This window comes from Mesocricetus auratus, unplaced genomic scaffold (assembly GCF_017639785.1).
Source record: "Mesocricetus auratus isolate SY011 unplaced genomic scaffold, BCM_Maur_2.0 Super-Scaffold_100013, whole genome shotgun sequence".
NCBI lineage: Eukaryota > Metazoa > Chordata > Mammalia > Rodentia > Cricetidae > Mesocricetus > Mesocricetus auratus.
Window position 1 is genome coordinate 10,612,843 of NW_024429196.1, and position 26,011 is coordinate 10,638,853.

General features: G+C 43.8%; 1 long non-coding RNA gene across 1 annotated transcript in view; it reads left to right on the forward strand.

The window, feature by feature from the left end:
• Positions 1-2,446: 2,446 nt before the first annotated feature.
• LOC121143436 overlaps positions 2,447-26,011 on the forward strand; it is a 36,187-nt gene continuing 12,622 nt past the window's right edge. The window contains exons 1-2 of the long non-coding RNA XR_005880621.1: positions 2,447-2,508; positions 2,799-3,017. This is a non-coding gene — a long non-coding RNA (uncharacterized LOC121143436). The remainder of the gene's footprint in view (positions 2,509-2,798; positions 3,018-26,011) is intronic.

The following is a 26,011-nucleotide window of genomic DNA, read 5'->3' on the forward strand; positions in this document are numbered from 1 at the left end:
TTTACATAGATTATGCTAAGTAAGTTTTCAGGATTTAGAAATCAGGTTAATTAATTCAAGAGCCAGCAAAATCAAATCACTGCAAACCAGAAGTAGCTCATTCCTCAAACAGTTAAAACTCGCAGTCTGGAGGAGAGGCCTTCAGAAGCACTTTCCTTACAATCCAGTGGCTTGTCTGTGCTTCCAGAATGCTAAGGGAAGAGGTTAGAGGGGGAGGGGCTAGGGTCCCCTGTGTTGGGCTATTTGGACTGGATGCCAGTATCAGGGATACAGGCCTTTGGGGTATCTTTGGGATGAAGCAACAGGTCACCACACACCCTTGGCCTCTCAAGTGCTTACACTCTGGGATGTACAGGTTTGGGGCCAAAACCAATGAGTTGTCATAGTGCAGAGAGAGGCCTCAAATAATTAGAGTTCATAATGAGCTGAAGCTACTTTTCTTTAGCCCCATGCAGAGACACAGCTTTGACTAGGAAAATGAGTCCAGTCACCTTTCAAAGAATCCTGGGTAGAATAAATTCTATTCAATGGAATCTTTCAAAAAAAAAATCAAGATCCCTGTGGTAGGTATCAGTCCTTGGCTTCCAGTTACTCACCCTTTTTACAAGTCTTAAGGACCCTATAAACTTTGAAAGTTGCAGTAAAATATTTATAGGGCAAGTCAAAGAAAAGCATAAAACAGTAGTCTAGGTGAAATTTTGACATAACTAAAATTCTCTTGACTGCTCTTGCTTTTTTATTCAGAATAGTATAGGTCAGAAGCCTGGTGATACCTCAGCTTTTTTCACCCCATGGACTTAAACTGCCCCAGTGGCCAGCAGGGTTCTTTCTTACTTTTCTTCCTGATGTTTAGACTTGAAAGAGGCTATTTTGATGGAAGAGGAGAGCCCAAAGCCATGCCAGCAGCACAACTGAAATTTCCTTGGTTGTTACCTCTTTTGGATTTTCCTGGGAAAAGGGTTTTGGAGTCACTTTCCACCATGCAAGAGAAAAATGTAGAGTGCAATTGGTATTTCAGGATTTTAGGAGCAATGTAAAATAGAGGCCTGACTTGTAAAAGCTGCCACCCAAAGCCCCAAGACACTCTTTATCCAAGCAGTGCTGGGGCCCCAGTGGAGTTCCAATAGGAATGATCATACACTCCTTCATTCTTCTCCCCCTGGCCAGGGCAGGGGAACTTAATGGTAGGATCCTGTTTGGCGGCTACAGTGACATCATTGAACAGTGGGATCAGCTTAGGTAGAGAGTACTAGGGTTAATAAGCATGGATGGGGTAGGAGAATGATATCGCATACAAATGCATGCAATGTCCCAGGGAAGACGTTAATGTTTTAGAAGTAATATGGTATTTCCTCCGGAAATACAGTGCATGACAGCCAAGAGGTTTTGCTGAAATAAAGTTTGAGATCATAACAAAAAAGCATATTATGAGGCAGAGAAGGGTCAGAAACCACAGATGAAAGTAATGTGTTATTTGGTCCTTGCTACAAACCCTCTGGGGGTGAAATTCAGATCATGTCACTGTACTTGAAAACATCATAAATAAGGGAGCAAGCACCTCAGTAAATATATCAGAACGTGCACCTAAATGCATGTTGTGGCCTTTAAATTGGTCATGGAGAACTTTAGTTATTGTGATATGCTTGCAGGAAGCTCTTTAAAATTTTTTCTTTATTGTTATTAGGATGGTTGTGTACACACAGGTCGTGGCACATGTGTGGAGGTCACAAGAGAACCTTCAGGAGTCCTCGCCTTCTACCACGGCTTCTTAGGACCGACCTCAGGTCAACAGGCTTGTGTGGCGGTGCTTTCCCCTGCTGAGCTGGCTCACAGGCCCTCGAAGCACCCCGTGAAATGCTTTTCTCAGTGTGTCACCTCCCCAGGGGTTGTGCTACCTACTCCCCGTTACACGCTTCAGGCTTTGTGTGTGTGATCACTGTGGGTGTTCCCATGTAGCACTGTGATTAGTTGGTTTCTTGGTCTATATCTCATATAGGATTGTAACCTGACATGGAGCAGAAGTTCAAAACAAAAAATTGCCTGGGAATGTAGCTTAGTGTCAGTGACCACTTAGCACCCACAAGACTTTAGGGCCTGCTGTCAACACCAAAAGGAAAGAAAAAATTAAGAAAGGATAGAAATGGAGAGAAAAGAAACACACCAAAAAGTGGACGGACTGCATGGCCTTCAGAGGGAGTTTGTGATCGGCTTAAGAACTATAGTCACACCCCCCTATACCAAAGAAATGTCCCACGTTGGAGCTTATGTGGTTGCCAAATCTGCTTTAAAACACTCTGGTTGATTTTAAGAATCAAATGCACCTTCCTGGCATAAAATTTTATAACTATTGAAGCTATTCTAAAAGAATGTGCTCCTGGCTCCAGAGGCTCTTCTAGAAGAGGAATTTCCAAAATACTTTGCACTCTGACTGCATCATTGTGAGTGAGCACAGTGGAAAAATATTGTCTAAGGCTGTTGGACTGCTCTACGAAATGGCTGGAGACAGAGGTGGGCTTGCTGTTTGTCTGGGCTTCCTTTGTTTGGGGGAATGTTCAACAGAAGCATCTTAGATTTCCCCCAGAGCAGTGGGTTATGTGGGGATCCTGGTTATTAATGTGACTGGATACTGCGGGCAGAAATGTGAGGTTCTATTTAGTCTTAGTAGGGTGCTGTTTTTGGTGAGTCTTTGAATACAGATTTAGCTTTAAGTGATAATTTTTTCTCTGCAGTAGCATGCATATATATGCATGTTCTATATACATATAATCATATAAATATGTTGTGCTTACTTATTTTAGGACTTTGTAAGACCCAAGTGAATCCAGAAGGAAGTTCAATCCCCTCTCTTCTCTAGATTGAATGAGAAGTTAGGACAGGCCAGTGGATAATGTCTGACTTCACACAGTCTGGGCCAGAGCCTCTGCTGAGAAGTTACAAAGACCAGCAGACGGAAATGCACTCACGAGCTTTGGCGTCAGTGGCTGCTCTTCACAAGGCTACCCTGCTGCTGTTTGCAGGTAAGAGTCCTTGGAGGATGGGAAGTGCCTCTACTTCAGTCATCTGGGGTTGAGGCCAAGCAGGTCTGCCACACAGGCCTGGGGCAGAGGTGCTCAAATTGGACTCATAGGTGAGAAAGAAGCTGGAAATCTGGTGGGGAGGAGGTTGACTTGACCCTATGCTATTAGGTGAGATGCAAGCTAGGGGAGTAAGGTTAGCTTTTGGAGCTGGAATTCTCTAGAAGAGTCACATTAACAACCATGGAAATGCTTCTCTGAATTGCAAGAGTGTGAAACCCCAGCCTTCAGTAAAAATGTCTTTAACAACCTATTCTTTGCTGTACTCAGGGAAATGAAAGGCAGAGCTGTGTCTGTATTTGGAAAGCTTGTGTGGACAGGCAGAGTGGCCAGGAAAGCCAGTTTGGAGTCTGCTTCAGGGCTCTTGTGGAACCACCCAGCATCAAATAGCCCTGGGAATCAGGGAGCTTGAGGAATAAGAAATTTTTTTCCAGGATGGAGGGCAGATTAGTATTCTGACAGCTCTCAGAAATTCTCCAAAATGTGTATTGAGGATTAGCAGGGTGGTATTTCTCAAATCATGAGGCTAGCCTTGAATACCACTGTCACATGGAAATTTAAAGAGACATGGTCTTTTGGTCATCCCGGGAGGAGAAGGTTGCTGTCTGAGACGCCTCTCTTCACACTGGAGTGTGTGTACCGCTCTGAAGGACACGGCGAAGAATGTGAGATACCTGTGACTCTCCATTTGATGAGAGTTTAGACATTCTCATTTTATTTATTTATTATTTATTTATATTTTTATTTAAGTTAGAAACAAGCTTGTTTCACATGTCAGTCCCAGCTCCCTCTCCCTCCCCTCCTCCCCCACCCTCCCTACCAGCCCCCCCCCAGTCCCCTACCCAATCTCCACTACGATCCCCAGGAAGGGTGAGGCCCTCCATGGTGGATCTCCAGTGACTGTCATTTCATCCAAGGCAGGGCCTAGGCCCTACCCCAAGAGTCCAGGCTCAGACAGCATACCTCATTGTGGGATGGGCATTCAAAGTCTGTTTGTACGCCAGGGATAAATACTACCCAAGGCCCCATAGATTACCTAGGCCTCCTAACTGACACCCACATTCAGGGGGTCTGGGTCAGTCTCTTGCTTTCCACACAGCTATCAATCTGGGGTCCAAGAGCTCCCCCTTGTTCAGGTCAACTGTTTCTGTGGGTTAAAGCAGCCCAGTCTTAACTCTTTGCTCATCATTTTTCCCTTTCTGTCACTGGTTTCCAGGAGTTCAGTTCAGTGTTTAGCTGTGGGTGTCTGCCTCTGCTTCCATCAGTCACTGGATGAATGAAGGTTCTGTTTCCCAGACTCTGGCAGTGGGATTGTAGGCTGACACTCCCCTGATTCGTGTCTAAAATCCATTTATGAGTGAGTACATACCGTGTTTCTCTTTTTGTGACTGGGTTACCTAACTCAGGATGGTTTCTTCTAGTGCCATCCATTTGCCTGCAAATTTCAAGGCATTCTCATTTTATATGAGACAAAGTCACAGTTTAGCGAAAACATCCATTTTCAGTGCTTCTTTTGAATTCTCAAGCTATAGCCTCTCCTGTCCCATCCTGGATGCTCCTCACTCTCAGGTGTTATTCTTCAGTGAGTCTGTGTGGGCCAAAGAGGACCTCTCACTTCATTACTTCTCAGTTCCCAATGTAACACCCTAGTTAATCTGTAAGCACCATGCTGCCCAAGTACCTGGGATTCTGGGAGTTGTAGTTCTTAAAAAATAACAACAAAGCCTCATGGGAAAGTATGGTGTCCTCAGGGTTTTGTCTTTATAAGCTCCAATAACATGTTTGGGGCACACTCAGATGAACATCTCAGAAAGTGGTCCTGACCAAAGCCCATCTTGGCTAGAATTTAATATTTTAATAAAGCTTGCTTCAAATTTGGTCCCAAAGGTGGAACTGGTTTTTCTCCCATGAATCTCAGGATTAAAACCATCACTCTGGCTCAAGCCACAGACTTCCCTCCAGGGCCTCTTGGTCCTAACAACATAGATAGCAGGGCATCTAGAGAGACACTTTAAAAGGAAGACTCAGATCATGTCCATTGATACACCCATGGCTTCTTGGGGACTTAGGAAAAAGAATGCTACCCAATCCTGTCCTTGGTTTTCTCAGAATAGATTTGTACTGCATCCTGTGTTCTCTTTCTTCAGCAACTTGGGCCATTAGCTGTTGCTGATCCTGGGAATTCTGCTTGCTTCTTTGGATTTGTCTGGTAGCTTCTCACCTCAGTGTCACTCTCCTTGTCATGTCCTCAGACCTCTCTGTCCAAAGTAATGCTTCTTCTCCAATCTCAGTCCTTCCCATTACTCTGCTTATTCAAAAAACTCAGCATAACCTCAAAGAAGTGCCAAGCTTGTCTGTTCAGTTTGTAGTGATGTCCCTAGCACTAGGCACAAGAGAGGTGTAATAAAGAAGCACCAAGTAGATTAAACAATGAGTGCCCTTATGGACACGGGCAACACACGAGTGTGTGCACGTGCACACACACACACACACACTTTGGTGGGCATGAAATGGTGCCACCTTTGTCTACAAGTCCAGCTACCTTATCCGAGAACAGTGTGGGTCCTTTGTGTGGATCCTTTTTCTCTAACTCTTTTTATGGGTTCTGTTTCACAGCACCCATCACATGGCCTCCTCATCAGTTTCTAACATCTAAACCCTTCCAGCCCATATCTGGCCCCCTACACATGGCCATACATTGAGTTATGTCAGTCTTCAGCCTCCAGAATGAATTCATGTCCATTATGTCTCAACTCTTTCTCTAGTCATTTCTCTAGACATGACTCTCCAATCTCCTCAGGTTTGGTCCATCTAGCCTTATGACTTTGTAGTTGTCCTTGGAGGTATCTTTCTGGGAGATTATGGGACAAGGTGACCATGTACTATGATTCTGATGACTCCATCTTGCTCCCAAATGCTGGGATTACAGTCTTGTACAACCGTATCTACTCCAGAGGTACTCTTGATTGTGAAAATTCTCCGTCTCTGTTTCTTTCATTCCCATAAGCTGCATTATGAATGATCTCCCATGATTATGGAGAGGTACACACAAGCACATCTCACCACATCAATGAAAGCACAGAAGGCTTTCAAAGCCCTTTACTTTTAAAATTTAAATAAGCATTGGATGCAACTAAGGTCTTTACAAATAGTATCTGGCTCAGTTGATGTCACTTTTTTCCTTTCAAAACTAAGTGAGCTGTGTCAATCCTTTTCTGAGGGATAGACCTTCAGCTCGGCTATAGGTTATGTCATTTTATTCTCTGGCTTGCTTATTTAAGAATAAAAGAGAGTTGAAATACAGTTTAAACATTTTAAGACACATTTTATGCCCAGTTCCCACTGACCAGCCTGTTCATGAGGTGCTGGTGAAGTGTTTTGCTGGGCCAAATATCCTACCGTGTGGAATGAGGTGGGTGGAGAGGCTCATTAGTGGTGATGTCACACTCATGGCTCTCTCCTGCTGTTGTGTTCTTATTCCCAGGAACAAGGACTTCATAAAAAACATTCCTCTCACTCAAACGGCCCATTAACCTTTCCAAGTTGGCTAATGATTAATGCCATTAGCTTAGGTGGGGATGAGAGCTTCCCCAGAGGGGATGGTATCCACAAGGAGATAGGCTGTGAGACCTAGGCAAACCTAGCCTGCTGTTGTTAGCCTGTCTGGGTGTGGTGATAATGGTTTGACTCTTGCCATCAGTGGCTTTTTATTGCCATCATTATTAGGCATTCTATTTGTTTAGCACCTACCCTAGTAGGGAGGAGTGGGAATCCAAATTATAACATCAATTTTACCCAGACTTAACCATGTGGATGTCACCAATGACCTTCTGGGTCTCGTGGTTCTCAAAGCAAAAGTCTCCTGGAGTGACATTGTATGATCTGTTTTATTTTCTCCTTGGTCTAGATTTGTCAGGTTCAACTTTTATAGCTAAACTTTCCACTGTGAAAAATGGCCAAATACCAGCAGTAATACGGGACTTAACCCAAAATACTTAGTTCATAATTCTAGGATAACACAGAGGTCTCACATAGAAGGTAACAAGCAAAGAAAATAAACTCATCATTGAGAAATTCCTCAAAGCTAGGGATTGTCTATGATAAAATCTGATGTGCCCCAGCAAAGACTGTGTCTGCCATCCACTGCTATATTAGTGTTATAAGCTCATGGCTAATGACATATTCTAGTTATCCCTGGAGGTCTCCAAGTCAGCTAGGTCATGAAGTCTCCTTCCTTTATGGTGCCTGAAATAGTTTTCATGGTAGTTTCATGAAGGTCTGAGGAGGGAGCTTGTGTTAACAAGAAGAAAGGCGGGTCTTAGCAGTCATGGGGATGCCATAAATAATTAAGGCAGGTTACAGTTGGGAGGCTTTAATTAATAGTCGGTGTGCTTCAAGACCGCACTGCTTGCTCAGTGCTGGCCCCAGCTGGTTAATGAGGATTAGATGGGAAAGAAGAGCTAGCTCTCCTTCCCGAGGGTACCACATGGCTCTGTGCTCATAAAAGACTGCCCGGATTGGCTCTATCATCACCGTCTTATGATAGTCCCAGCAAGACTGAGGACACTGCCAGAGTCCTTGTCTTTGGGTGATGGCAGAACCAGAATCCATGGTCAGCTCTATCCTTTCCTTATCCCCCCAACCCAGATATCCATATTAGGTGTGTTAAGCCTTTGCTTCTGGCCTCACCAGGCTAAGCACCATCTGGAACTGCACAAGGGGAGGTGTGCTTCACTCCTGTATGGGCCCCTCAGAAGGAGCCCTCCTTACAGGGAGAACACCTGGATTTCCAGTTGCTTTGACATTTTATCTCTAAGCCTTGCTGGCCTCTGGGTCTGTCTGTGTATGGAGATCATGGTTTGAATTGCCACCAGAGTCCCTTCTGCGAAGACTGAAATGGAACTTTGCTAGATCCCTAAGTCATTAAGTTCTTTTCAAAAGGGATGGGAGGTATAGGCCAGTGAGCTATTAAAATGAGTAATAATTATGCTATGCCCTTGTGAGGGAGGGAGATTGTGCTTTTCTGACACAGTGCTGATTCTGTTTTAACCAGATCCCATGGTAGGAGTCATGGGTGAACACAATTTTGAATGTGCATGCAAGCACCGAACTTAGAAGCTTGAGCACAAATGCAATAATGAGCTCATATTAATCTGTTTGCTGGCCCCTTCTGCTTCTGTGGCAACCTTTGAGCCTCAGTGGCCTGGGTGCAGCTGTTTCGGTCCCGTTGCTAGAGAGATGGCTAAGGCAGAGTGCAGATGCCATCCACACAAGCTTACTGTGCACACTGTTAGCTCTGCCATCCTGTCAGTGTTGGACTGGCTCTGTGGGTAGAATTTCGCCGAAGGAAAAACAAGTATCTACAAGGAAGCATGCACTGTCCACTTCTGGTCGTTTGTTCCTTGGCTAACAGGCTCCAGGAGACTGATTCAACTACCCATCATAGGGCTTGTCATCACCATCAGACAGTATGCATTTGGATGGGGGCCATCTGTCTGGATCCCAGAAGGTGTCCTCTGTGCTAAGGGGTACAACTTTAGTCCACTTGTTTTCAGATATAGCTTTCTACCACAGGAGTATCTATCACACAGTTTAAGTGTTTTCTAGAGCATGGATATTTGGCAGTTTCTATTTTCCATATATTATGAACAATGTAATGTTTCCATAGACAATTACTGCAACTTCAGGGGGTGGGGTGCTTTATACAGCAGGGTTAGAATTATAGCACTAGGGATGGTGTAGCTTAGACAGGAAAACTAGACTGAAAGTCTAGTGCACCGTGCTCTTGAGAGCTGGTAAGGTTGTTGGGACTGCAGCCTCTTCCTGACTCTCCACTGTGCTTCCTGTCTGCTGTGAGGTGGGCATCTTAGGTCTACCATGTGTCCTGACATAGCATTCTGATTTACCATAGGTCCACCATGTGTCCTGACATAGCGTTCTGATTTACCATAGGTCTACCATGTGTCCTGACATAGCATTCTGATTTACCATAGGTCCACCATGTGTCCTGACATAGCATTCTGCTTTACCATAGGTTCACAATGTGTCCTGCCGTAACATTCTGCCTCACCATAGGCCCAGCAGCAGTGGGGTGGATGGGACACTAATAGAAACCCCTGAAGTTCTGGAACACAGAAACATTTCCTCTTAAGCTAATTATATCAGGTATTTTGTCACAGTCATGGAAAGCAATCTGGAATTGAAGTTTGACAAGGTCAACTGCTCTCTCCAGGGAGGGCTCTAGAGAGAACCCCTTTTAGGCCTTTCACTTAGTTCCAAGTTTTGCCATGAGTCTTTGGTGTTCTTAGCCTGCAGACACCCCAGCCTGATGCTTGCCTCCATTGTCACACAGGATTCTGTACGTGTGCCTCCATGCCTTTTCTCGACTTACAGGAACACCAGTCTCATTGAGTTAGGGTCCCCAGTTAAAGTCTCTTCACTGACTGTATTGGCAATAGTTTGTTTTAAGAGAAGGCCCTATTCTCAGACTCTGGGGGAGGATGTGTTTGGAGAGTACTCAGCTCAGTACCCACATCTGTGACCCTCCTGCACACACAGTGCCTCTGAGCCACCTTGCTATGTAAATGCTCTTCCACTGGGGTTACTGGGTGCTGGGGTTTGCACTTTTTTTGTTTGATTTTTACAGAATTAAGCAGAATTGCTTAAATGTTGGCTCTGCTGAACTGTTCTCCCATGAGAACTGTGTGAGAGTTGCTGTTGCTCCAAGCATTTTTAGTGACTGCTCTTACTGGGCTTGTAAAAAGCACTGTCCATCTAGAGTTTGGGAAGCAGTACACCTGTGGGGCTTAATCTGCATTTCCCCATAAATCCGGACTTGTTTTCTCTCTTGTAAAAAAAAGTTAAATCTTTGGCTTACTTGCTTGTTGGCTTATTTGTCTTTTCCTTAACTTGCTGAAGGAAGGCTCTGCCAGTTTGCACAGTCCAAATCTATCTCTCAGTATGAATCATTTTATTATAGTTGTTGTTATGCCCTTGAATGGTGGGTATGATGAAAACAAGTTCTTCATCTTAACCAGTGAAACTTTTCAGTTCTGTAGCCATGTGTCTTTTGGTTGGTTGTTTGAGTTGTTTCCAAATGTTTGCTATAAAATGATGGTGCGACCCACAGATTTGCATGCAAACAGTTGCAAACAGTCAGTGTATACTCGGAGCTTCCTTTTTCCTAATTTACTTCCTTAGAATAAATCTCTAGGTACAGTTTTGCTAAATCAGAGTAAACATGTTTTATTTCTGTTCTCAGTTTCTCTGTTTTCTATTCAGATATTTTTGCCTCACCCCAGGTCTGGCTTCTTGTACATGTGCACACAACCTCTCATCACTCATAGACTCTGATAGCCCACCCTGGACCACCAAGGCTCCTCTTTATACCCAAAGTTACCTTACTCTACACACCTATGGCTTTGAGGTAATTTCTTTTTTTCTGGAAGGGAAGGAAGGAAAGAGTAATAGAAAGAAAGTGAACATATTTTAAAGGCTTTTCAACAATCATTCATTGAGAAATCACCAATTGCTGTGGAGTAATTCTTTTGTATACTGTGAAGACTTGTTGCTGTGATTGGTTTAATGAATAAGTTGACTGGTCAATAGCTGAACAGGATAAAGTTAGGCAGGAAAGCCACTGAGAATGATAGGATGAGGAAGGGCAGAATCAGAGGAGTCACCAGGCAGATGGAGAATGAGTCAAACACACAATAGAGGCAAAAGCCACAGGCCTCAGGGAAGCACATAGATGAATAGAAATGGATTAAGTTGTAAGAGCTAGTTGGTAACAAGCCTGAGCTTTGGCTAAGCATTTATAAGTAATCTTAAGCCTTCGAGTCAGTTATTTTGGAGCAGGGAGATGGGTCAAAATTTTCTACCAACAGCCAATTCACATCCTCATTACTAGTATATGGCAGGGCATGTTTGCCCATGGAGTCTCCATCTTGTTCACCTGTAGCCCAAGCTCTGGCATAGAACAGACTTGTTCAATGACATGCAGTCAATCTGTTCATGTTCTGGATTATTTTAGCCAGCTGCCTTTTTAAAAAAATAATTAGCAGAAATCTAACTTTGTCAACTGGCAACGACACCACCTCTAGTCCAGGCACCGCTGCACTGTGTGGTGGGGGCTTCTGAGGGAGTCTACCAATCTTTTCCTCCCTGGCATCCGGTGCACAGTTGTGTGTGCTGTATTCTGCAGTGATTTCCAGTACATCAAACAAAACAGTTCCTCTTCACAACTTTCTGGTTTGAAAGTGAAATACAAGATCAAACTGTGCTGGATCCTACTGACTTTGTAATGATGCAACCAGAAGGAGACTATGGTTTTTTTTTTCTGATAGTGGGCAATACCATGGGGGACAAAATCTGGCAGAGATGGTCTAAATGCTGCTGGATGTGCTATTTGGCAGTTAGGAACCCTTGGGGGACTCGTTAACCTCTACCCTCAACCATTTCCTCGTTTGTGTGGTGTGGTTAATACTCAGGTCATTGTAGTTTTGAGAGGACCAAATGAGAGATAATGTATGGGAAGGCCTCAGAACAATGTCTGACAGAACGAACAAACAATGGCCGTGTCTGGTTAGATGCTGTTACTGCTATTCTAACAAGGGCATGGGATTCATATAACCCAGGGAAGGTCTGTTTGCATCAAATTTCTTTACTAACTCGGAGGAAATGGAGACTTCTGAAAGTGGAGGAAGAAAAATGTACCTTGATTGCTAATTTGGTTAAAGGAACTGCACTGCCTTTTAAAATTGCTTTTGCTGTTCTGATGAGCTTCGATTCCTGTAACTCTTTTCCTGCTTTGCTTTGGAGTAGCAAACCAGAGCCTCCATAATGACTGCATAAGCACCAGTGTCAGAATGAAGAGCAGGGCTAAGGAGCACCACCCCATGCTGGGCAAGCTGTGTCTCCATCGAAGTCCCGAATCATTCATCATCCACTTCCCCTTCTCATTGGCTTCCTTTAATCCCTGCTCAGCTCATCAAGAGCCTCTCTCCCAGATTTTCTGATACACAACCAGAGGACAGTAAGGCATGGGGAGTATAAAATAGTTCAAAGACATCACTTATTAAAGCCAAGGCTCAGCACAAGGAGACACAGCCCTGTTAGAGTCTCTGAATGGTAAAATTCACACTGTGAGACATTATATGGGGTTCTGTGAACTGCAACAGCCCTAGGAAGAACAAATAAACTTACTTTTTCTTTTATCTTTCTTTTACTTTTCAAAGCAATCTTTTATCTCCGACAGCAGAAATAAAGTTCTCACACAACATGATCCAGTAGTAATAAATATCTTTGTAGTCATACTATCTTTTGCCCTGAACAAAGAGATGAGAAAAGAATTTCTTAATTAGTAGGAAAGTTCTGAGACTTCTAGGAATTCTTGGTCAGTGGCTGCTTTGAAGACTTGGCCGACTGCAAACTCATTTTCTCATCGAAACCTCATTCAGCCTTTCTTCGACGCTATTATGATCGATTCCTAGAAGCATAAAAATTAACAAGCAACTTGGCTTCCTGTCAGTCTCTGAGCTTCAAAATGGCCCTTGCACAGGCATTAACTCCCAGGACTCCCCTTGCCATCAAAGGTTGGGAAGGGAAGGGAGGAAGGACTCTAAGCAGGGACGATCTGGAAGAGGTCCCTGTTCCTTGCCCCCACTCGCTGCCCAGTCCTTTCCTGGCTGCTGTGTCGTCTCCCATGGCACCATCTCTATTCCATGCTCAGAAAAACTCATGATTTCTCTTTTATGACACAAAGCAACTGAATGCTTTTGCATTAGAGTTCTTGGGTTTGACTTACAGGTCAGAACCAGGCATGAGGTAGAAGCCATGGCAGTGATTTTAACAGGGAGGATTTAGTGCAGGGTATGGCTAACTAGGAAAATGAATGGGAATGGCCCTGTGTTCGGAAAAGGACCCTGGGAGCAGTTAATGCTGGCACAGCGTCTGCCTCTAAAGACAGGCTAACAAAGGCAAGGTCTGAAGCAATGGAGTCAGGTGTTTACAGCTGGGTGGGGTGGTACATACCTTTAATACCAACACTCCAGAGGCAGAGACAGGTGAGACAGAGGTCAGCCTGGCCTACAAAGTGAGTTTTAGGACAGCCAGGGCTACACAGAGAAACCCTGTCTGAAAAACCTAAACAGACAAAATAAAGAATGGACCTTTTTTTTTTTTTTTTGGTTTTTACGAGACAGGGTTTCTCTGTATTGTTTTGGAGGCTGTCGGTCCAGACTGGCCTCGAACTCACAGAGATCTGCCTGCCTCTGCCTCCCGAGTGCTGGGATTAAAGGTGTGCGCCACCATCGCCCGGCTAAAGAATGGACCCTTGAGGGAGATTCTGATCCCCGAGGAAAGTACACTTCTCAGCTGAAACTGGTGAATTTGACCTGCGGAAATGACCCCAAGGGGCCAGTACCCAGACTAGAGTCTGGACAGCATCCTTCTTGTGGCCTGGAAGCTGGAGTGTGATGGAACTGCTAGAGTTACTAGAGCAGTGGTCCTCAGTTTTCCTAATGCTGAGACCCTTTAATACAGTCCTCATGTTGTGGTGACCCCAACCACAAAATGGTTTTCGTCTCTACTTCGTAACTACAACTTTGCCACTGATATAGATCACGATGTAGATATCTGTGTTTTCTCGTGGTCTTTTGGGGGTTGTAAACTTTAAAGTTATAGGAAGTAGATGGGAAGGAAGGAAGGGATGGAGAAGGAAAGAAAGGAAGGGGAAGGAAGAGATGGGAAGGAAGGAAGGAGTCCTAGGCTGTACAGCTGTTCTTGGTACTTTATCTAGAACAAATGAATGTCTGGATAATGAATGCATGAGCTTTGCAGAGTGCAGGGGTCACAGATTAGCCACTGGTATACACACTGGACAAGGAGAATGCGTAGAAACATCCAACAGCTTCCACTATTCAGGGCCACACTTCCTGGCATGCTCTCAGGGCTATGAAAGCCAGTAGTAGCTGTCCTGTTTTAGATAGAGAGGAAAGGTTCCACTGAGGCTGATGAGTCAGGAGGTAGGAAGCACTGTTGTATTTTCAATTCTTCTCTGTGTTTTCAAGACACATGGTCTTTGGGACAGAATTAAAGTTTGTCCTTTGCTTTGGAGCAAGGCAGAGGGAAGTGGGAGGGGTGGCAAGGTGATCACAAAGGAGGACAATCCCTGCCCTCTGATATCAGATACCTTCTGTGACTTCTCATAGGAAGTCATCTTCCTGGGCCACCCAAAGCTACTGAGGGAAGAGGCAATACATTCCAGGACAGATAACTGATGGCTCCTGCGGAAAATGTTGTCCACAACTGGTTGGGAGAAAGGCATCAAGAGGCTCCCAGGAAAGTGCCCTAATTATTCCTATACCCACACCACTCAGGGCAAGGGTCTGCAGACATGCAGCACAGGGATGCCACTGGAATGCCACACCACCATCTCCCTTTTCTTTCTGTAGCTTCCCTATATTCCTGTATGTCTTAGTATGTCTCTGCAAGTACACATCCTGTAAGAACATGCATACTGTCTGCCATGGAAACATGGAGAGCCAGATGGCTTAGTAGTGGTGTGTTGGTCTCAGCCAAGTGTTCATATTGGTGGGGACACAGCTCCCTTGGCAGCGAGTTTCCACAGAGGAAATTATGCTGCAGAAATAACAGCAGACAGGCATGCACAGGAGCTCCTGTCATCTAGATATTGTCATGAGGCCTCTGTCTAGTCATCATCCCAGCTTGACCAGTCTTCACATTTCCTACTGGGATGGAGGATAGGCCTTCCTACACTTCTGAGGAGCCAAGAGAGAGGAAGAGCTTGCATGTGGGAGCCAATGGTACAAGAATTTAATGGCAGGATTAGTAATTTAGGCTGTAGTGTTGTTGTGCTCCCCAGACAATGGACATCATGCCATGGGGTGGGAGGAGTCTGATGTCTTCTCTTCTGACAAGACCTGAGTTATTTGTAGTCTTCTGCTTTCTGTGCAGTCTTGGTCATGTGGTCTGGCAGAATGCAAATCTGATGTCCTTGTTGGGAGGGTGTTCAATGGTCAGACATCTGTCTGGTGCCCCGTATTGATGCCATTCCTCTCTGCTTTCTGCTACTGATAATGCAGGAGATCTGTCAGATTAAGAATTTTCGATGAAAAATGCTGTGTTAGCAGGCCATTGTGATGTTCCCTTAGTAACTTATGGGCTGCATATTTTGACAGTTTTTTAACTTTCCCAGACCTTCATTGGTACATCAATGAAACTGAATTGAATACACATGTTTACACATATGACTTTATGTGTGTATATAAGAACATGCATACATAAAAATTGCTGACATGGGTCCTTTGAGTATTTGGGACTCTGAGCTGAGGTCTGCATGTTATCCACTGAGCCATCTTCCGAGTTCTTGTTTTTAAATCTATATGGTGTGTCACATGTTCGAGAAAATTTATTTTCCATTTAACACTGGTAACATTTTAGTTGTGTAGTAAGACCTTGCTTTCCTCTAGAATCTCAGAAAGGGAACTATCAAGGATCAAGGATGTATCTTCTGTTTCTCCTACTTCCTTCTTTTTCTTTTTCTTTTTTTTTTTTCTTACTGAGGGTCTCTCTCAAGGCTGGCTTGGAACTTGCTCTGTAGACCAGGCTAGCCTGGAACTTGGGGCAATCTCCCTGCTTTGCTTTTCCAGTGCTAAGATTACTGGAGCATGTTGCCATGGCAGACCTCAATTTCCTTTCTTAATGATTAGCATGTACTCCTGAGGCCTTAATAATCTCTAACAGTCTTTTTCTCTAAAGCACATGGCAACTCTATGGAGCACAAATATGAGGGAAGCTTTACCTTGATTTTAACCAACATTACCTCAAAGTGTGACTACACAGAGTCTTACGCTCCTGGACTTCTTCAGGTTTTCCAACATCTCTGGCCCTTTGGCCTTGGAATCCTAACTCCCTTTTCAATCTCTCCCTGTTGAGTCTCCATGTACAGGATACAGGATATCCTATCCTCACCCATTACAGTTTTTGAGGTAAGGTTTAAAAATGAAACATGGCTTATCAGAGGCCCTGGGCAGTTATGTGTATTGATTTGCCTTTAGTATGTGATAAAAAGACAGTTTGATTTACTTACATTTTGGGTCATTAAATCTTGGCATGAAGTGAGGGTGGCAAGGAACTTTGAAAGGAGAAATTCAGGTCTATAGGTCAATGAATGGGGCATTTGTCAGGCCAATGGGTGATGTGAGGTTGAGGTGTGACAGGAGCTGACACCTTTAGAAGGTCATGGCCATGTCAGGCTGAGGGTAGGGCCAGATCATGAAGGGAGAGCCAAAGTCCATTCCGTTCTGGAATATGTTTTGTAGGGGCATAGGGAGGAAAGCCATTCTGCCTCAAGGCCTTTTTTATAATGTCCCACAGGGTCAGGAATGCTGGCCCTTTAGATGAAATCTTTCAGGTTCAGCCTTCTTTCTTTGGATTTTTACAAGCATGGGGAGAGGAGTTGGCACTGACTCTGTCATCATTGACACTTGACTGTAAATATGTTTTCCAGCCTTAGTAGCTGAAGACATGAGAAGAACCTATAAATTTGTTAATGGATCTAGAGCAACCCCCTATCATTTTATTTTAAAAAATTTAAAGGTTTTGAGGTAGAGTTTCATGTATCACAGACTGACCTCTTGTTATGTAGCCTTAAGTGACCTAGGACTTCTGGTCCTCCTGCCTCTGTTTCTTAGTGTTAAAATTATAGGTGTGTACTGTCATGCCTGGCCAATGAGGTACTGGCCACTGAATTTGGGACTTTGTGCACACTAGGCAAACTCTTTACCAACAGAACTACCTTCCCAGCTCCAACCTTCTGTCTCTATAATGAATGTTTATGGAAACAAAGCATACCTCTTGTGGTTTGGAGAGGCCATGGTCAAGTCTTTAATAGCAGGGCTGATTGTCACAGAAAAATCTAAAGTCCTTGTGATTTGGCCTTTTATAGGAAAGACTCTGACACTGAACAAGGCTAGCTATCTGACATGGACCCATCAGCTACAGATGATTATTCTGAGGTTAATGTCTTACAGTGAAATATAATTAAACACCCAGTTTTTCCTTTGCACTGGCCACACATCAGGTTGTTATTAGCTACACATTGCTGGTGGCTGCCAGAATGAACAACACAGATATAGAACGGACTGCAGAAAGTCTTCTGTATCCTAAACATCAAACAATAACACATCTTACCTGGCTGCTCACAACCCAAACACATCAATTTTTTAAAAAACCGTCTATCACCATTTCAATAAAAGAAAAATCAGACAGGGAAGATGGCAAACTGGTTGTCTCTGTGCAGCGGGAGTATAGCTCAGTCTGTGAATAATTATCACACAGAATTTCCCCTGGGAAAATAAATTTCTCCTCCTATGTGAGTTTCAAAGAGCAATAGTTATTCTTGTGATTTCCACATGTCTCACTAACACTTTTAAAAATTACTTATTTATTTTTATTTTATGTACACGGGTGTTTTGCCTGTATGTATGTCTGTGTGAGGGTGTTAGATCTTGGAGTTACAGACAGTTGTGAGCTGTCATGTGAGTGCTAGGAATTGAACCTGGGTCCTCTGGAAGAACAGCCAGTGGTCTTAACCACTGAGGTGCCTCTCCAGCCCCTCACTGACTCTTCTTAAACTTGGTGGTGTCTGTGGGTGCGGGCGTGCATTGTGTTGTCTGGGTGGATCTTAGAGGACAACTTCTGGACTTGGTCCCCTCTTTTTACCATGTGCTCCAGGGATTGAACTTAGGTAGTCATCAGGCTGTTTTCCCCACTGACCCACCTGGCCCCCTTTCTTCCAGGTTATTACTCTGTTCTTTCCCCTCAGACCTTCTCCGGGGGAATGTCCATCTACATGGTTGAAGCCAGTTATGGCAAGTTCAAGTGTCCGTATGTGAAGGGAAGGGGGTAGGGAAGGGACAAACCTCTTCCCTGAAGGCTTGGGCTTGGAGGACAAGTTCATAAGCCTGGCCAGACAAGCACGTCCACCTGTACAGGACATTTAGGGACACAGCATAGACCCATGCCTGGTGGAAGTAAAAGTGTGTTTTGGTAGACTCGTGGCCCTCTCACCCTACTTTTATTTTCTCAGTTCTTAGTGGTTCTTTTTAAAAATGTTGTATTGCCTTGAGCTTGGCCCACCTCCAAAACCAAACCAAACCAAACCAAACCAAATAAACAGACAGACAGACAGACAACAAAGACTCTTCATTCACAGTCTTTTCTTCCTTCTCTCTCTGCCTTTCAAGGGACATGAATTACAGCCTTTTGTTATCATTTCAAAAACTGACGAGTCTCCAGACACACATGCCCTACTGCAAACATTGCGTTTCTCTAGAGTTGTTTCTATCTAAACACTAGTCTCCCAAATGGGAGAGATTTGGTGTGCTCCTGGAGCAGGACTGGTGTGGGACACTGACCCCACTCATTATGTCTTCAACAGCCAGAAACACAACGTTTTTCAGAGCCAACCACCCGTGTGTAGGGCTCGTTGCTTGTCACTGTGCTCTTCGACCACTAGAACAGCTCCAAGCCATGACAACCAGTGGAGCTAATTGATGTGGAAGGCCTCAACCCTGAGTACCCAAGCTTCCCTGAACAATTGCTGGATTGTTCTAAGACCTGTTGATGCAACAAACCTCATGCTGAGAAGTTTGCCCCGTAATTAGCAAGCAATGGTTGTCATGCCCATCAAATGGCTTCCTGTGATGGGGAGAACAAGACAAAGCTCTTCTTCTCCCGTGATGGCAGGGTGGGCAGTTGGGTTTTGAGTGGAACTGACACTTTTGTAAAGGGAACTAAGTGAGCTTTGCTTCTATTTCACACTTGTGCTTTTCAGACTGATATTGAATCCATGAGGCTGGTACCTGTCCCTGGAGTCTAGGTCTGGGTTACTCTCCAGGGTGTAGAATCTAAGTAAAACTCATGGGCAGCTCAGAAGACCATGGGAAACAAGCTTTAATGGCCTCAGAAGCTTGTGGGATTTCTCCAACAGACAAAAGATTGTTTCTTCTACATGGAGGGGGCAAGTATACCATGATTTTAATCTTTCTGTTGACTTATTATCTGTTAGAGAAATTCTAAAGTCCTGGAAGATGAATGCTGACTTACCCAGGGCTATTTGTCCTCCATGCTCTATATAACATGCTTAAAGCAAATGTAAATTTGTATCTTCTTTTATTTGTCCTTAGTGAGAACATGCAGGTGGAAAAAGATATTGTAGTGTGTGGTAGGAAGGGTACCAGATAAGAAGAATGTAAATAGAAGCTGCTTAGCTTCCAAAAGAAACCTCGAGTTTATTTCAGGAAAACTAAGAAATGAAGTGAGTATTCTAAGTTGAGTGTAGGCTAATGTGTAGTGTATGTGTGTGTGCATGTGAGTGTGAGGTTGTCTGTGTGTGTCCTGGGGGATGCTTCATAAGGAGGTTAGTTGGAAAATACCAGCACTGTGATGATTGAAAAGAAAAGAAAAATTGCAAATTTCTTGACATGTTTCCAGGAAGATGCTTTGTCCTCCGTTCTGGGTAAGATGCTGCTTGCAACCAGCAGCACACTCATGACTTGTATGGTTCTGTTGGGAAAGCTGATGTAGTTTTCACCTTGTTCACTGGGACACTCAAAACTGGTACTCTGAGCTAGCCACTCCTTGAGGAAGTGCAAACTACACAGGACACATATAAGTTCCCTGGTTGAGGTCCCAACTGCCAATCAGCACCAACACTGGACTGTGAGTGAAGATGCCCAGGAGAGGTCTAGTTCCCAGCTCATGTGTCACTCCCAGGTGGCAGCTTTTCTGGTTAAAGCTGTGGCTAGCACTAAGCAGACAGACAGAGCTCACTTAGAAAAATCCCTCCTAGCTATACTTTCCCATTCACAAAACGTGTGACTTCACAGAAACAATTGTTTCAAACAGTCAAGTTGTAAGGGTCATTTGTTCCCCAACTACACTGGGAAAAAGGGGGGATGAGACCATCATGTTGGGCAGACAAGAGCCCAGGCCACACCATAAATAGTTGCCCTGTTCCCCTCTCATTTCCTTTGGTATTACATGATACACCACTGCAGCTTTCCCTATGACTAAACACTGGGGCAAAATAAGGAGTTTAGGGAAGGGGCCCAGGAGAATGTCAATTTTGTAGGAGATAGAGGAAGTTCTTGTGGCCAGTAGCTCCAGGCAGCCATTTTTTTAGGCAATCCAACACAAATGCAATGTCAACAAACCTGTGGCTACCTCAACAAAAGTTCCTTTGTAAGAGCCAACATTTCAGAGATGGGGATTCTGTTTTTACAAACTCAGAGATATCCATCAGCTTCCTAGCCAAGACTTCCTGAAAGGAATGTTTTCTATACAGACTGTGGTACTGGTTATTCTCCCGAATGCTTGGCAAGGAGGGAAATGGCACAGATGGATTAAAGCTGGGAGTTACTGTGACTAGGTTGGTCAGATCCACATGGCTAAAAGAGGGGGTGGGCTACAAACCTGAACTCAGTGGGACCCAGTCACTGAGAAGTGAGGGGAGAGTAGGCTCCAGAATCTTCCATCTTGAGGAACAGATCAATGGTGACACAAAGAAGATTTGGTGAGCATTCCACTGTGACACATTCCCCAAAGACACAATTTGTAGATTAATCTTTTGTTAAAGAAATCAAATGATCTCAGCTTGGGTTGGAGGAAGGCTTCAGACCCACTAGGCTTCTTAGACAACCCTTCTAAACAGACTGCTTTCCTAGCATCTTCCCTGAGTGTGTGGATAATATATTATTACACCAGAATGTGAAACTGGCCAAATGACCCCAGGAACGAAGTGGAGCTCCAAAGTAAATATAGGAACTTGGTTAAAACTAAACGATCAGATATCTTGCAAATAAGACACACAATTAAAATATCATTGTATATGAGGTTGAGAATTACAGATTGGACAAGATAGTCCCACTATGCTGAAACAGAAATTTGATATGCTAGTTGAGCTTCAAGAAGCACTTGGGAGAAACGGAAGTTTGAACCTGTATAAGGAGGAGAAAATGATTATGTAGCAATACAGCTGAAACCTAGGGGCCACAGAGGAATAGAAGCAAATTGTAAATCTGTAACTCCGGGCAAATGTGTAGCAAACCATTACAGCTACGTGAGGGGCCAGAACATCTGTGTGTGTGAGTGGTTTGAAGGTTTAGTCAGCAGAGGAAAAACCTGCCAATAAACTATAGAAATGTACCTCTACATGTATGCTTAAAGGAAACTTCTCATGGAAAACAAGTCAACTTCCAAAAGTGACTACTTATTTAAAGCAAAAAACAAACAAAATCCCCAAACTCTACCAAAAGAGTTAAGGATAGAGTGGGTTTTTTTTTAAATTTCATCATGATGAAATTTTGTCATGCAAAGTACATACTCCAAGAGATGCACAAGTGATTTTATCTTTTAATAGCATCAAAAACAAAACAAAACAAACAACAAGTAAAGGGCAGGGAAATGAGAACCATAGGCCAAATGAACAAAAACAAACTCCAAGGGAGTATACCCTATTACACAGCTTGAAATAACTCATGGGCTGGGATTGGGGGAAAGATTATTGTAAAAATCTTTCATGTTGCTGTATTATTTCATACTTTAATGAGGCAACTTGCACAATATGAGAAAAAGAGATTTAGACAAGAAGCCAAGGAGGTACTCCTGTCTTCAGTAAATGAAGGTTATTAGGAACAGAAGGAGAACCAAAGGTTTCTCAAGTAAACACAGTCTAATCTTCCATTTTTTCTCCCCCCTTCCTCTTCCTCCTCTTTTTGCTGATGAAGTTTAATGTAAATCTCTCCTCTAATGGGTAATGTCCAGCTTTGCTGTTTGAGAATGTAGGTGGGGGCTTCTGTCAGTGTTTTTTTCCTCATACTTGTTGGTCTTCCCTCCGTCCCTCCCTCCCTCCGTCCCTCCCTCCCTCCCTCCCTTCCTTCCCTCCCTCCTCCCTCCTTTCCTTTCTTCTTTCCCTCCTTCTCTGTTCCTTTTCATTTCCTTAGAAGAGCTAAAGTAAATTTGCCCTCCTTTCGAGGAGGCTAGCAATGAACAGAAAGTGTCCATTGGTTCACTGACTTTCTTACCCTGGACCGATATGTAAACTCTTACTCATGCCTCTGTGGCTACAGTTAGTCTCAGTTTGTTCTTTTTAAAATTGTTGTTTTCACTATGGACTAATACAAGGAGTCACATCCACACTGAAAGAGGCTTTGAAGTTTCTCTGCTCATGGTCCTGCCTTCAGACAAGTGTTTTCTAAGACCGAGTGGTGCTAGAGTGTCTGTCATGTTGGCTTGGCGTGATGGGACAGAGACTACAGCTAAGCTTCCCAGTGAAGATGTCTTGCTTTAATATCTACTGTGTTCGGAGCCAGAAGACAAACACTCAGGGTACATAGGTCACACGGCAAATGGTGCTATCACCATTACTTAGACGTTTAGTGATTTTGGTTGTAGATTGGTGCCCTCCTTCCTCAGTGTCTTAAAGTCTCAGGGTCTTGTTTTACTTTTAGAAGATGTTTGACTTCTGCGGCTTGTGATTCCACATGTCCTGGACACAAGCTGAGTTATCTGAAGCCCATTTAGGGATACAACCTGTGGTTAGTTACTTATCAAGCCTTTGTTCCATTGTAGAAAAAAAGGGTGGGGGTTGCCACAATGGTTCAACTGGTAAAGAAGCTTGCTGCCAGCTCTCATGAGTTGACTAGGAGCTCCAAACCTGCATGATGGAAGGAAAGAACAGAATCTTCCAAGTTGTTCTCTGACCTCTACTCATATCCTGGCAAATGTGTAACTCCCTCCCCCAAATAAATAAATAAAAATAAATTTCATTTAAAATTTTTTCTAAAAAAGTAAATAATAAAAAGCCCAAGCTAGTTGGGCATTGGTGGAGCACACCTTTAATCCCAGCACTCGGGAGGCAAAGGCAGGCTGATCTCTGTGAGTTCGAGACCAGCCTGGTCTACAGAGCGAGTTCCAGGACACCCTCCAAAACAATGCAGAGAAACCCTGTCTCAAAAAGAAAAGGGAAAAAACCCAAGCTGACGTGAGGTATCCACCCCTCCTAATATGTTAAAAATAATGTTCTTAACTTTAAATTCTTCAAAGTCTTCAGACAATCTTTGGCTGAGGACCAACTTGGATTGCCCCAAGTCAGGTGCTAGGAGAGATTGTAACCAAATACTAACTAACTAACTTACTAACCTGAGCTGTTAACAGAACCTAAGAACCATTTACAGAGGCCATGCTTTTACTATCTGATTCAAACAAGGAAATGCTCTAAGACCTTAGTCATATTTACTGTCTGGGGAGATAATAACTGAAGATGTGTTTACTGCCAGAGTTCACTTCTGGTCTCTGAGCACTATCCAAACAAATGCCATTTTCTGAAAATTCAACTTGTTCAGCCTCTGCAGTGTTTCTAATAGCTGAGCCCTTGCTGCCTGTCCTGTTTACTGTGTATCAATAATGAATTTCCAAAGAGAAGAAGAACTGACATCCATTAAACTGAACTTTTTTTTCAGGAAAGTTCAATGTACACAAACTTCTCACTAACAAGAGGAGTGGTGTCCCTTGTGGGAAATTTTGGATTTCAAAAATGTGATTTTTTTTATACTTGGAGCCAAAGCACAGTGGGAGTGCATATCAGATTATAGCAGAGAGGTAAGACTTGAAATTCAAGCACTCACCACAAACAGTTCATGGGTACACACTCAAGGACTTATTAAGTGGCACAAGGCTGTCACCCGGTATCTGAGGAACTATTCACTCTCCTAGAAAGTCTACTTAGAAGCTTAATTCTGAACACAAATAATTCTAGACACAGTCTGCAAACAAGCCAGAAGCTACAGAAAGAAGAACAGATATTCCTGCCTACTCCTCAAGGCTACTAAACATCCCTCTGTACCCAATACTGAGGGCATGAGGTCAGCAGGATTATTTCAAGATGTATTCATTTTATCTTATGTGTATTATGTGTATTTTTCCTGCATATGTGTATGTGCAGCATGTGCATGCTTGGTGCCTGCAGACATCAGATGGTAGGTATTGGATCCACTGGAACTAGAGTTAGGATGGTTGTGAATGCTGGGAATGGAACCTGGGCCCTTTACAAGGGTAACAAATGCTCTTGACTGTGAGGACTCCCTCCGGGCATGCAGCAGGGTCTAAATTCTCTGTTTCACTAGCAAAATGAAGACAGACACACGGATAAATGAAAATCCCGACATCACAAGCACAGTGGGGGGATGCCAAGATTATAGCGTCCAAGAACTTCCCAATATTGCCTAAAAATTAAAACATGCTTATAAAATAACTATTTCATAATCATCAAATGACAATATTCCAGAAACTTGGCACCTTAAAGGCAGATGAAAACTTAAAGGGAACCGACCAGCCCTGTAGTATTTGAAAAATTACTTATAAGAAGGAAGTAGTCATTGACTTATTCAAAAAGGACTGGCCAGGATGATTTGAATCCTTATCTCACTACCCAGAGCATCTCTGTGAGGTCTGGGTATTGCTCTCCTTTATACTTAAGGGGACACTGGGTGAGATCACTAAACCAAGGTCACAGAGTGGAGATGATGGATCAGAAAGCAACCAGATGTCTTGTTGATCTTCACGATCTTCCACAAGGTGAATGATGGGCCAGGTTCAGGTGCTAGGAAATGGCATAGACACAGAGAAGGTGAGCATATGCCCTAGCTTGTTTTCTGTTGCTGTGATAAATTATGCCAAAAACATCCTGGGGATGGTCAGGTCCATCATCAAGAGAAGTCAAGTCAGAAACTTGGGGCGGGAACCTGAAGGCAGGAATTGCAGGAAGGACCATGGAGGAACACTGATTACTGACTTGCTCTCCACCCTGCCTCTTTATACAACCTAGGACAACCTGTCCAGAGGTGGCACCACCCACAGTGAGCAGGGCCTTCTCACATCAATCATCCATCAAGAAAATGCCCCCACAGGCTTGCCCATAGGCCAGTCTGATGAAGGAGTTTTCTCACTGAGGCTACCTCTTCCCAGAGGACCCTAGTTTGTATTAAATAGAGAAGAAAAAAAAAAAACAGATATCCAGCACAGCCTGAGAAGCCTTCATGAGAAAACTGGACTCTGAACTAAGTGATACATATACATATATATGTACATTCAACCGGAAAGCATGTGAAAATAAAGTCAGTACCCAAGATGCCTCAGCCTCCCTAGCAGGCCGATTCACCCACAAAGGCAAACTAAGAGTTCTCCATGTAGATCTGACTCTATGTTCAACACCTAACATCATACTTAGACTGCAGGATATTCAAGCACCATCTGTTGAACTGTCAACTAAAAATGGCAGGCAGTACCAGGAGAACCAGATGTGATCCAGCAAGTCCAGACAGAGGATTTGCCCTAAAAAAAACAGGTAGGAAGTTGAGGTTGTGAAAACATGACAGACGTGTTCATGAAGGTTCCAATGCCCATTCAGTAGGTGGCCTCTGCTTATGGCTGAAATATTCTCCGTCTTAATGAGGCTCTCATGAGCAGTGTCCACCCCATCAAAGTGCCTAAAATGTGACCGTGATTCCTCTCCACTTGTCATAAGATACCCTGAGTGAAGGAGGCCTAGTGCCATCTCTATACCAGTGAATGGCAGCAGAAAAAAAATACACTAACCCATTTAATCCACCAAACACTTCTGCCACACACCTGGCTCATAACATGATAGGAGGAATGGGAGGGAACCTTCAGAAAAGTAACACTTGTCCCAGACTACCTGGTCTTGGGGCTAGGAGGCAGGGCCAGGGGGAGTTGGGACACAATACAACCAACCAGGAGACTCTCAGGTTTCCAGGCCTGAGTGGCAGAGGACACAAAGGGCTTCCCCCATACACCCTGGTCTGGGGGTGGGCACAACCAGTCAGGAGCATGCC